This window comes from Rhipicephalus microplus, chromosome X (assembly GCF_043290135.1).
Source record: "Rhipicephalus microplus isolate Deutch F79 chromosome X, USDA_Rmic, whole genome shotgun sequence".
Classification (NCBI taxonomy): Eukaryota; Metazoa; Arthropoda; class Arachnida; order Ixodida; family Ixodidae; genus Rhipicephalus; species Rhipicephalus microplus.
Genome location: NC_134710.1, coordinates 420,186,350 through 420,200,143, shown reverse-complemented (window position 1 = coordinate 420,200,143; position 13,794 = coordinate 420,186,350). Strand labels below are relative to the sequence as shown.

Genomic DNA, 13,794 nt, shown 5'->3' with positions numbered 1-13,794 from the left:
CGGTGATCTTTGCACAAAATTCCCCAGAAACATCAAGCCATGAGCGACGTTGATGTAGTGCCAGAACGGCGAAGGGATGAGGCTGTTGCGGATGCGACTGAATACCTCGAAGAGTCCTCCATACGGGAAACAAGGGCTTTCGAGGGTCTAGCGAGTCACAAAAATTCTTCCACCGTTGTTCATGAAGTTCGGGCATTCGACGCTGGATTTTTTTCTGATTGCGTCTGGAATCTCTGAGGTCAAAAATAGTTTTCGTGCGTCTGTATCGTCTTTCGGCACGTCGGCGGGCCGCTCGAAGTTGTTCCAACTCTTGGTCAAGTGCCGTGCGTCTCGATTCTCTCGAACATATCTTCGCGGAAGTCTCCATTGCACAACTAATCACTTCTTCAATGGATTCCGGCAATTCGTGCATGCACTTGCTCTCCACTGATATCTGAATCTCTTCCCAGTCAATAAGTCTTCAATTTCTAGGGGAAGGAGAATCACCCAGACCTCTGACTGTCACGTACGTGGGGATATGGTCGCTGCCATGTGTTTCAATATCTGTGAACCATTGGACTTTCGTGACAATGCTATGCGACACTAATGTCAAGTCCAGGCAACTGCTGTAAGTTACTCCTCGGAGATAAGTAGGGCTGCCGTCGTTCAGCACCTGAAGCCCATGCTCTGATGCGAGATCAACTAGGTTCATGCCTCTTCAATTTGTCCTGATGCTTCCCCAAAATGGATGATGGGCGTTGAAGTCACCCGTCAATATCCAAGGTGCTAGTGTCGTTGCAAATATACCATTTAATATCTGTTGATCTAGTCGACGTGACGGCGCTATATATGTGCCTATCAGCGCAAACGACAACTTCTTTTTAACATATAGACATACGTAGTGATTTCCATTGTGAGAATCTACTCTTTGGAGAACGTGAGTTCTTTACGGATGTACGCAGCAACTTGACTTTGCTCAATGCACGATGAAGAAACGAACGACTCATAGCCCGACAGTCGAGGTTCTTTTGAAAAATGTGGTTCACAAATGATGATGATAGGAAACTTATTTTCGAAATTGAATTGTCTGAACTCAGGCAGTCTTGACTGTAGACCTCTTGCGTTCCACTGAACTATGGAAGCACGGTTGACGTTTTCTCGGAAAGGCTGATGTGGTCTATGGTGCGCCATCTTGTTACTGAAGTCCGGCAAGAACTGGTTCTAGTGTGTCCAAGATTGGCAGCGCGCATTTAGCGGCAGGGATCTGTAGACTATCCAATAAAGTGCGAATAACACCCATGAACGATCCAATACAGAAAAAACTTGTACCTCTTGGGCGGACAGACTGCCTGCTGGGGGCACATTCGTTGTTTACTGTCGATATTGTGGTTCCGTAGACACGTGTACCCGCGGTAAAGTGGGCCAGTCATAGCCGGATGTTCTCTGTTGCATCACAGTGTCTTCCGTTATCTCTGGACGTACCCCACCTGGTGGCGGGGGCGGGGGAGGTCTCTGTGGTAGTGGCGGTGGTGGTGGTAGCGGTGGCGGCGTAAGTGAAGGCACCTTCGGGTTTTTCTTTTCTTTGAGCACCACCGTCAACGGGAACGCCGTCGTTGAACAACTGTTACCGCTTCTTTTCATGAGGATCCGTCTTTAACCATTTGTCTCAGAATGCCCCTTTCTTTCTTCAGTACTGGGCAGTCTTTGGACGAGGTCTCATGGTTCCCGTTGCAGTTGCTGCATTTTAGAAGAGTTGCTTGGCAAGCCTCTGCTTTGTGGGGTCCGCCACAACGTGGGCATGTTTGCTTGTTGTTGCACACACCACTAACATGACCCAGTTTTATACAGTTGTGGCACTGTAGTTGTCTTGGGATGTATGGTCGGACAACGTGACGAAAATGACCAACCTTTACATGTGATGGGATGCAATCACCTCTGAAGGTCACCTTGATGCAACGGGATTTGCCAAGCCAGCATACTTGCAATATGTTCGTTGCCCCAGTAGCTGGCTTTATCAAAACAGGAAGGTCTGCATTATCAAACAGGAAGGTCTGCATGGAAACATCAACGTCATAAATTACGCCCATCGTCGTGTCACTATCCTGCGGAATGTAAGTTCGGAGATAGATGCCTCCATGCTCCGTGACAGTTCGCAGGGTATGTAGCGCAGCCGGATGCTCAATGTCTATGGCCAAGATATTCTTCCGTGGGTTGAGTCTAATATCCTTTATCTCATTAACCACGACAGCTTCGAGACGCGCTGATATCAGTTGCCTGTTCATGTTCTTCAGGTTGATTGAAGAGTCGACAGGAACAAAAATTATGGTATGGCGTTCAGAACTGCATGCCGCCTTCACGGTAGAGACGCTAGCTGGCGAAGACGCGCCGACCATTCTCCTTTTAGCTTTACGCTTCACTGCAGGGATGAAATCGTCGTCGCTGTCTTCACTACTCGCCGTGTACAGTTCAGTGCTGTCACTGGTGCTTTCGTCCTCCCGGCTGTTGTGCTTCCTTGAGGTTGACGTCGAAGGTGAAGCCAAGTCCGGATTGCGTACGGTGGGGTCTGGATCCATCGCTCTTCGCAGGAGAGCGATGATCCTCGGATAAATCGTAAATTCGCACAAACAACACCAAACGAAATAGGCAGCATTCAGCAGAAATACACTTCGTCGGGAAGATGATAGTCAGCTTTGGGGATTACATCAGAGTTAAAAAAGTAGTTACTGAAGGACTCCGCAATTTCTAACGGGGTATCACATGTAACGTTTTATACTGAGTAGTAGTGATACCAGAATGCCTTTCATTCCTGTTCAGGATTTAGTTGACGATTTCCCATTTTTTCTTACCACTTGAAGCGGCATCTTCACTTTTTCGTTCATAATAAATCATTTTGCATTTTTCAGACGCAAAGTAAGCATTGAAATTTTTTTGTAACCCGTGAGTAATTTAAAATAAAAGGCTTCCATTTTGTTTTTCTATAAAGGTTCTCTTTGGCTCTCAGCTCCTTCAGTAATTTTGCAGTAATTCAAGGGTTTTGAGGACTGGCGTATGTTTTTTTTACATTTGCGATCTTCAGTATGACGCTGAATGTGTGACAATAATATGGTTGAAAACGGTGAAAATGCAATTTGTGGATCATCCAAGGGCATTGCTGATGACCAATCAGTGTTCATGATATCACCAATAAACGATTATTTGTCTACAATACACCTGGTGCAAGATATGCTAGTCGGTGAAGAGATACAGTTGAAGCGTGAAAAAATCGGGTAATGGTCAGGGATGTCGACATTAAGAACCCCTGACCAGCGCTTGTGATACATTAAAAAGTGCATGATCAATCAAGGTACTTGCGCCATACATGCAGCGTGTGGGAAGGGAGATTAAACATTCATAGCCCAAACTCTGATAAACGCTGGAGTAATTCAAAGAACTAGAAGAGGATAGGTCAAGTATATCAATGTTGAAATCACCCATAACCACTACATTTGTATGACTAAGAGATAATGCGTATAGTACTTTGTGGAGGGCGTCACAGAAATTCATGACCGATGAGGATGTGGATTGATAAATGCATTCAAAGATAAAGCTCTTGCTGTCTAGCTTAAGAAAATTGTGGGTAAGTTGTACCCAAACACTTTTGCATCCAGTTACACTTAACTCAATGTCATCTCGTCGTATGTAGTGTATGTTTCATCTAATATAAACAGCGACACCTCCATAATTACTGCTAGGCCTATGCGAGTATTCAGACTTGTATTAGGGGAGACCGAACAAATTTGTGTCATCATCGCTAAGCCATGTTTCAGAGATACTGATAAGTGAAAACAGATTGTCAAAAGCAGAGGGAAGAAGCTGTATGTCATCGAAGTGTTACGGATGCTTCTTGCGTTAATATGAATCGCAGAGCGGGAGACAGGTGAAAGGAAGCAATTGAGATGATCTGTTGAGAAATAAGTATCCGTAATTGGATGAACCTAAGTGCAACAGAGAAGGAAATTGAAATTCAATATGGTTCGCTAGCAGATTTTGGGCAGGTCGGCTTCGCAGGTGATGCGTAGCACCTTGCTCTCCGTTGTCCTTTTTTTGCTTTGATTTGACAGTCTTCTACCCACAAGAACTTCCAGTTGTTCGCCTTCTTTAAAGCCAGTGCCTGAGAAAAGAGTGCCTTGTTTTCGGGTATGAGGTTATCTTTAATTTAGAAAGGGTTGTTGATTGATTGATTGATTGATATGTGGGGTTTAACGTCCCACAACCACCATTTGAATATGAGAGACGCCGTAATGGAGAGCTCCGGAAATTTTGACCACCTAGGGTTCTTTAACGTGCACCCAAATCTGAGTACACGGGCCTACAACATTTCCGCCTCCATCGGAAATGCAGCCGCCACAGCCGGGATTCGAACCCGCGACCTGCGGGTCAGCAGCCAAGTACCTTAGCCACTAGACCACCGTGGCGGGGCAGAAAGGGTTGTTGGCAGCTCCGAGCAGTCCATTGTCACTTAGGCATAGTTTGGCCTTCCGAGCTTTGCTGACAAATTCAGCCTTTTTCGTCTGAGAGCAGAAGCGAGCAAGCAGGTTCTTTGCGCCAGCTTTCACTGTTGAGACACGGTGAACGATGTCGAGATCTCTGGGTGCCAGTTTACAATTAATCTTATCACTTATAGTCTGCACGATCGTCGCGCAGTCTTCCCCTTCTGTCGCCGAAACGCCCTTGTTCTCGACGTTGTTATTCCATGAATATTGTTCCATTTGCGCCACTTTACGGGATATTTCCGCATTTGGTGCTTTTAGCGCTTTGTTTTACGCAATCAAAGAGACATTATCTTTCCGCAAGCCTTCCACGATGTCATTCATGTACTCAGCCGTGGTTTCGAACTCGCTCATTTGTTTTTTTTTCATTTCAGAGAAGTTAACACCAGATAGTTGTGCTTTGACGATGAACTTGTTCAAGATAGCGTCAACAAAATTATCAGGACATTTGTTTAGTACTGCTTCAAGCTCGATAACTTTTTGTTCAGCTCTGCAACAGTATGCATTGCGCAGAAATCAGCAAAGCAGTACAGATATGCGCAAAATGACAAGTCACAGAAAGGGATGGTCTCAACAATATGGCAGCAACGACAGTGTAACGACAGAGAAAACGGCAAAAAACCTGTTAACTGTACTACCCTGCGCAGTAAAGAATCGTGCGTAAAGCCAGGAACGATGTTTTTGTTGCACTGTCGTCACTGCCAATGATGCCTATCAGCGAGATCCGGTTTCTTTATATGGTGATGCCAGCCGATGTGAAGCCGTCTAGCGGATCGCCAGAGCAACTATCCCTGCTGTGCAAAAACAGAAAGATGACCGCAGCTCCACACGTGTCGTCAATGACAGTGCATCAGGCTTGCTTCCACGATTAGGCGGCTGGCGTCCGCGGCTCCTTGTCGATGCTATGAAACATGAAAAACTGTGCAGTAAAGAATCGTGCGTAAGGCCAGGAACGATGTGTTTGTTGCACTGTCGTCACTGCCAATGATGCCTATGCCACCACTAAGTGGTCCTAAGGTAATACGCGCCGTAACATGTGTGCCTTTTGTAATAGGAGGCCGGCTTTAAACAGCAAAGTCGTTATGATAACCACAGGTTCCGAAGCCACATGGTAATATACGCCTTTGCCGTGCAATATTACTGCGATATTAGACGTTGTTTTGCTAAGCCTGTACACATAACGCATGTGTTTGGAAAGCAAGAGTTATTTTCACTGCATTTCCAAGAAGAACTTTTTTTAACTCAGTCTTCAAGAAGCCACAAGGCTGAGTGGTAGAACACCTGCTTGCCAAGCAATGATCTGTTTTCGATTCCCACTCAAACCTAGACTTTTTACTTGTTTATTTCATTTGCATCTTTCTCGACTTTTGGGCTACGCACAAGATGTAATTTTGCTCACAGCCAAAGACGCCGAAGCCGGAATTTCCACAAAATGCGCTTTTTAACGCTATCGCATAAAAAATCTCCACCATTGAGTGCCTCAAAAACGTGTCAGCTCTCCTTTGAACTCGCCCTCTCCCACAATTTGTTTTCGAACTCATAAACAGTAAAACGAAGCAGTAAGCTAGGAGCAGGCTTTTGCTCCCTCAACATAAGTGCAAGTGGCCATCTACCTGCTAACGTGCCTGCCAGGCCCGTGGCGGCAAATTTTCTTTGGGGGGGGGGGGGGGGGGTACTTTTTGAAGGCCCTGAAATATACCTGTTTTCAATATTTGTCACTGGTAAACCTCCCCCTCCCCATTTATTCTTAATTTCGCGGGGATGTCGAGGACCCTAGCGCCCTGGCACCTGTCCCTTGGCTACGAGCCCGATGCTGCAATGAGCGGAAGCTGCTCAAGCTGAACTACGTTATTGTAGCGTGGCAAGTAACACTTTATTACATGGAATCATCTCTTTGACTCACGTGTGTAACGCCGTATGTACGTACTAACGCACCGCAGGTGTAGGAACGGTGCCAAGTGGGCCATACCGCAGCTGCGCGTTGACATCATCCTCCCCTCGCTAACAGCACGCTCGTCGCAGCGCCCGCAGCAGCCGGATTCTCCACCCGCTCGCAACACACTTATCTCTCACTTCACGCTCTTCCCCACCCGCAACGCAAGTGCGCACGTCGAGTGGAAACTCTTTCGGCTCGTTTATCCGCGATGAAACTTACACGAAACCCAACCCACCTTCCGTGTCTTTGCGTATGAAAGAAATGTTTACTCTAGTAAAGGCTACACCGAGTTTCGCTTCAAACTGTTATTTCAACACCCACGTCGACGCCGGTTGCAACCGGGTCAATGGCGTGCGCACCGCTGCTGCTTCGCATCCTATTATGGTTATTTTCTTGGAGATGGTCCATAGTTTTTTTAGCTGTTTCGCGAAACGCTTCTTTTTTGGCGGTCACGTCATGACTGAGCCTAGCAGCAACATGCTTTGTTCAGTTGTTGGGTGTCACAATATCTATATACAGCAAATTACCTGGAACAGTTTTACAGCTTCCCGAAAGCTCACTGAGAGGAGAGACGCCAATGTGGGACACAATTTGCACGTCGTCTATTGTGAATAAAGTTGGTTCACCCATTCACTTGAGTCGAATAGCTATCGCGAATAAACTGTTTGGTTCTCGTTATCTATAGCTCATCATGAATGGAAGAAACTGGGAGCCGTCAGAAAATAGGAGCATTTGCAGTAAGATATTCGTGGCCAATGTTAAAGCAAGTAAAAAGGAGCATTCACTTTACCACACACTTCGTTTCCCCATCACCTCACAAAAAGGCTGGTAGAGCTCACTCATGTGTACACTATACGAAAGATGCGATAATATTTATGCATTTTGTGCACATTGCTTTCACATTCTTTATGCTTGACAGCGATGCCTGTTTCTTTCATTCTAGACGTATTCAATAAGCAGTTTTTTCGTGCGCATTTCATGCTCGTAAGTTTTTCTTGTTAGCTATAAATAAGAAAAGAAGATACGTCGTGTTAAAAATCACAGCATATTCATGGAGTGGATGATGGGGGGGGGGGGGTAGCGTTCATCTGTGTCTACCTTTGTCCGTCTGCCTGTAAGTCTGTGTGTCTGTTTGTCCGTTTAGCCGGTTACGCTTGACAAGGTTAGACTAAGCATAGCTTCGCCCCTAAAACAATTTCTGATTTCTCAACAATATTCTGTTTTATTGTGGTCATGACCAACATCCAAATGATGCACACGTGCTGTTCACATGAATCGTTTTCTATCCATTTTTGAATAATTGTACGTACACGGCCACTGCCGCAGGCGCCTGATCGCCTTATCTGTAGTCACAGGTAGCGTCAATGAGAATGAGACACTTGTTGCGCGAGCACTTCAAAAAGAAGAACAACATGAAACAAAAGCACTAACTAAAATTGTTTCTCACTGCATGGCGACATTTTAATCCTTGACGGAGCGTTGATGCACGTTTGACCGCACGCGTGGTCTGAAAGGGAACGCTATTAGCCCAGCGATGCGGAGACAGCCGCATTGGCGCTGAACACCGCCGCCATCGCGGCATCGCCTGTACAAATGCAACGCATTCAGATCATCATGGCCTCGGTTGAAGGCAAAGTTATTCAATCATATCAGTTGCAATGCACCCCATGGGCTTTATGTATTGAAATCCGGACGCCCCTGTCAGGAGTGAGCTGATTGTCGCACCACCTGTTGACACACACGCCCACTTTTAAACGCATTATTTGAGTTTTGTGTTAACGCTCCCAGGCAGCGTAAACATTAGATAACTCCCAAAAATTGGGTTAACTGCATGTCTGAATTTCGAAAAAGAGTTTGGCAACTGATGTAATTGAGTAACTCTGGGTTAGAGGGGCTTTTAACCACGATTCATGTCAGGTGAAAAAATCACAGTATATCTACGCACTGAATGACGGTGAGTGGAGCGAAGCATCCATCAGCCCGTTCGTGCTTCCGTCTGTCCGTTCATTCTTGTTTCCGCCCAACCATGCCTCCGTCTGTTTGTGTGTCTGTCCTTTGGTCCATGCGTCCGTCCCTGCATTCGTCCATCCATCCGTCCATCCGTTCGTCTGTGCGTTCATCCATGCGTCTGTCCATCCATTCGTCCATCTGCTTGTCTGTCTGTCTGTCCATACGTCCACCCATCCGTTCGTCCATCTGGTGAACACTCTAAGTACCGCCATCTCGAATCTTTTCATCATATATTCATCATATAGAGTACCGCCATCCAACGGACATTCCAAGGACTAAACGAAAGGTGGCTACCTACTAATACTACATATAACGTGCGTGCACGACTCACGGCATAGGGAGCTTCGCCCCTAAAAAAATTAAAGCACATCCACAAATTGCAAGATGATGAGTGGTGCGAAGCGTCCATCAGTCCGTCCGCGCGTCAGTCTGTCCGTCTCTGCGACCGTCCGCGCGTCGATCTACCCGTCCGTGCACTCGTCCGTCTGTGGATTCATCCATGCGTCTTGCATCCATCTATGAGTCCGTCCGACCGTCTCTGCGTTCGTCCGTGCATCTGTGTCTATCCGACCGTCCATCTAGTGAACACTCCAAGTACCAACGTCTCGCATCTTTTCATCATATTGTTACACCTCCACGAATTTGTTACGGGGATTACACACACAGAGAAGAGAGAAACGAGTGTATTTCCAATATTTACAGATAGGTGTGACACCCCAGGTCTGCGAGCCTTTCTCGCGGTGAGTATGCTTTTTTTTCGTGGATTTGTTTACGACGGCGGAGCCATGCCCATTGCCTCGTAACAATATATTCATAGTATAAAAGTACCGCCATCCAGTGGACATTCGAAGGACTAAACGAGAGGTGAAAGACAGAGAGAAAGAGACGGGTTCAGGAAAGGAAAGACGACACGTTTGCAGCCCTAATTGGGAGCACGGCTCGGCACCTGTAGGGGGAAGAAGAGAGAAGACAAATGGCGTCCATGACGAAAGACGTGGCGTGAGGCTTCTATAGCCGGTTGTCTAGTCTAGTGTGGTGGTGTTGGTGGTAGTGGTTAGAAAAGGAAGAGGAAATTAGGTGCTGCTCCGGACCGGCGCAGAAACTAATTTCTGCAGCCCCGTTGGCAGCACGGCACCACTCCTAGTCTTGTGTCCTCAAGGAGGCGAAGAACCACCTTGAAAACTTGGATGTGGTGCCGTGCAGGTAAGAGAAGGTCTCTCTGTGTAGCCGCGGGCAGACCGTGTCGACGAAGTGCGGCGAACAAGACGCCGCGTTGTGTGCGAAGCGCTGGGCAAACACACAAGTGCTCGATGGTTTCATCTGCTCCGCACGCAGTGCGCGCATGCGGAGGCCATGCTCTGCCAAACCGATGACGCCGTGCTGCTGGCTAGGAGCAGCCGATGCGTAAGCAAAGTAGCAGGAACCTCTCCCCCCTGGTTAAACCTCGGTCAGGCAGCCAGGTCGGTGGTTTCATCCTTGTTACACGATCGCTAGGGTGGCAGCGTAGGAACAGCCTCCCTAATGTGAGCCTCGAAAAGTCTGAGGCAACCACGGCACGGCACTCAGGAACGGCAGAGTGATTTGCTTCTTTCACCAGGGCGTCAGCCTGATGGTTTTCTAAGATTCCCACATGATATGGGACTCAGTGCAGAGAAGCATCGACGCCACTGGCAAGCCGGGTATGCAGTTTGGTGCCGAGCACCTGCATTGCGAAGCCTGCCCGTTCCGGCTTAAACGAGAGAGTGGCACGGCCGGGCTAGAGGAGCGGCACGCGCGCACTCAATTACCACTTGCGCTATGGTGGCTACCTTACCTGCGCTTCGTGTCTAGTTACCACCTTTCACCACCGCATGGCACTGCAGCCCAACCTCGCAAAACCTTGCTAAACCCAAGGGGGTTACGCCCAGCGAGTTTAATGTGGCAACTCCTTCTGGTCAGATAGTGCTCAAAGTTTGTCCTTTGGTTACTAGTCGTTTTTCAGTAAACATATATTTCCAGTCAAATTTTGTTGGATAAAAAGTCTCTGATAGTCGTCTCAGCAGGTTAGTTCATCCAAAACAACTATCTTTTTATTTATGATTCACGTGCGCGGGTTTTCTCCTCAATTCAAAGGAGTGCCAGCGTGCCGCTCCTCTAGTCTGGCGGTGGCGAAGGCTACCTACAACTACAACTGCTACATACATCGCGGACGCATGACCGACGGCTAAGGGAATGGATTGAATAAACCTTGTTTGTGCCTGCAGTTGGGCGCTCGCGCGTCCCGGCGGGGGTCACCGTCTTCGTCGGTGTTGCCGTTACTCGGTGCGAGTCTCCGCTCGCCGTTGCCGGCTCACTGGGTCCTTGCCTTTCGAGAGCCCCGAGGACCTGCTGGAGGGCCCAAAGCTGTTCTCCCTGGTCGTAGCTTTTCGCGGCCGCATCAAGCCGTGACGGCATTGTTCTTGATCTTGCGGCCATTGTGTGTTTTATGCAGTCCCACAAGATGTGCGTATGATCTGCCGTCTTCCTCCAGCAGACCTTGCACTTGTCGGTCTGGTATGTCTCGGGGTACTTGCGGTGCATCAGAGCCGGGCTCGGTAGTGATTTAATCTGGAGCTGTCTCAGTAGTATCGCCTCCACTCGACCCTGGCGCGGATGCGGGAATGGGAAAGACCTACTAGCGATGCCGTATGTTTTCGTGATGCCGTTGTAGTCCGTCATGCTGTTCTTGGCTTGGCACCATGCACGTTGGTCGGTCTGTCGCCGGGGCGCGATTGGTTAGCGCTCGCGCCGCATGCGTGTGCCGTCTCGTTGTGGTTGCCATTGCGTTCCTATGCGTCACCCGCGTACGATAGGAACCACTTGATTCTTATTTTTCTGTCTTGAAGTTTGGCAGCACGCAATATATGTTCGGCCTCTTTACATATTTGACCTTTGGCGAAGTTTCACACCACCTGTCTAGAGTCACTCAGCACCGTGTGACAGGCTGCGTCGGCACCTCTTCCGCTTGTTCTGCTCTAGAATTGTTCACGCTCGATTCCGTCCTTGTTGCGCTGGTCGACGTCTCGATGATCACTGCGAATGCGTTCTGTTGGTATTGGGCCGCATGCACGTACTTCACGTGCGTGTCGTTGGCGTGCAGGTCGATCATAGCCCTGGCCCTCGCCACTATTCTTCCCTTGTTGTACTCGAAATTCATGCTCTTCAGAATGGGGTTGGTTTCCATCTGGCGTCAGCCTTTTCGGGGACGGGGAGCTTCATCTCTGCTTCCTATTCCCAGGCATCCTTTTCTCAGATCCTCCAGTATCCTCCTACCGGCTTTGGTCGTGGACAGCCGCTGCAGTTGAGCGGTTCGTTGCGCTTCGGCTATTTCCTCGAGCGTGTTGTTTATCCCAAATTGTAAGAGGCGGGTGGTGCTCGTGGACTCGAACAGGCCCAGCGCCGTCTTGTACGCTCTTCTGTTGGCATTGGTTTTGCTCTGTTCGTGTTGCAGCCGACTGTGGTAGGCTGCAATATACGCGACGTGACTTATGATAGATTGTATGAGCCTGAGGAGGCTCTCCTCTCTCATGCCTACCCTCCGGGACATGACTCGTTTGAGCTTCGCCCCTAAAGCGTACACAAGAAACCAGACGCTACTTCGAATAAAGCAGGCAACTTGCGCACAAATGCGAGTCAAGAAGCGTTTACAAGCGAAGCACTGAGAAGCGAAGCAAGAAGTTGCCACTCTCTTAAGGGCACTCTCTTCAGAGAAACTCGCGGGCAACTTTTCTCGACAATGAACATAATGCCCCAGAGGTGGAAGTTCTGCACTAGTGTCAATACCCGAACTGTATACGCTCATCTTTCTCATGACTGTACACTGTACTTTACATAATAAAGACAACCTCGACAAATGGAGTCGGACAAAACTGAAATGAAGATTACTGCGGGCATACTATATAGAGTTTATTTAAAACGTACGTGCGTACGTCGACAAAACTGAACATACATTTTTACAGCTGCGGCCATTCGTTGTGTAAATCCTGGTTTATCAAAAAAGTAAAAAAAGCGATAAGTGTTAACGTGATATTCGCTTATAACACAATTTTATATAGGGGAGGAATACACAAAGCCCACAATTCCTCCCCCATAGAAAACCTAATGGTCGTGTTCGTCCAAGCAAAGCCTGTCCGAATTTTCAACAAATATGCACAACGCCCACGTTAAAGTGAAATATAGGACAGCACGAAATACAGCGCCGTTGATACCACGATGGGACACACCCGTCATGTGCCAGTTATTCCCAATATATCAGAACCTTCTCATGACCATACGATGTGCTTTATAGATTTATGGCAGCCTCGATCCCTGAACGGCGTTGCGTTTGTAACAAACACCACACTGTTTTATGATTACACAAGGAGGCTACTCCGTACATCAACTCCAATGCTTCAGACAGAAAGATGCAATGTGCCACGGCGCAATCGCAATTCGCTAAACAGACGCCACGTCCCTAGAACATTATTTTTAATAAAACCGAAATCGCGCGAAGCTCATTCTATCTCGAGCGCGATACAAATGGTCCCGCTGGAGACGAATCCTCCAGTGGCGAGCTCCTCGAGCTTTAGCTCCTTGTTTGGCGACCAGAAGTCCCAGCGCCCCGGATGTGGTACGGGCTCCGTGGGCAGTGGGAACTATTCCGTGTTCAGGCAGAGTGGCAGCCACCTGTTCTGCACCTCGTCCCATGGGTGTACCAGCACCAGGCTCACCTTGTTGGCCGCAAGGAAATCAAGTGCAGCAGCTATCCACTGTAGGTGCCGGAGCGCCATGGCCTCGAACGCTTTTCCCGCAGCCGATGTGAGCTATACGGGGCGGTACGATGTCGACTCCAACATCGCCTTCTCTTTCTTGTGGATCGGGAGCACCAGGGCCTCTTTCCACAAAGCTGGGAGTTCCCCCGTGTGCCAGGTTGTGTTGAAGGCGCCGATAAGCTGCAGCAGGAGGGTGCCACCAAGGTTGCGCAGCATCTGATATGTGATGCCGTCTTTGCCGGGCACTGATCGACAGTTGCGGCTGTCAAGCACGCACGCAACTCAGTGATGGTAAAATCCACCGAGCAGAGCTCCACAATCGCCCCGACGAAGGCTGGCGTGGGGAAGTGCCGGAGAGGTGCGAAACGTTCTGGTCTCGTGTGCTCTGGGAGCTAAGGGGCGGAAGCTGCCACATCGTTGACGGTGAGGCCGGTGAACGTGTCTGCCAGTAACTCGGCTAGCTGCATGGTGGAAATGGAGGGCACCAACGCGATGGAGAGCTCGGCTTGACGGCAGACTCATGGTCGCATGAGCACCCGGATAATGCGCCAGGCACGCCGCCGGCAGCGCA

The 13,794-nt window shown here is 48.6% G+C and overlaps 1 pseudogene; it reads right to left on the bottom strand.

Moving 5' to 3' along the window:
* Positions 1-4,418: 4,418 nt before the first annotated feature.
* LOC142775475 (uncharacterized) lies at positions 4,419-13,241 on the bottom strand (annotated as a pseudogene).
* Positions 13,242-13,794: the final 553 nt, after the last annotated feature.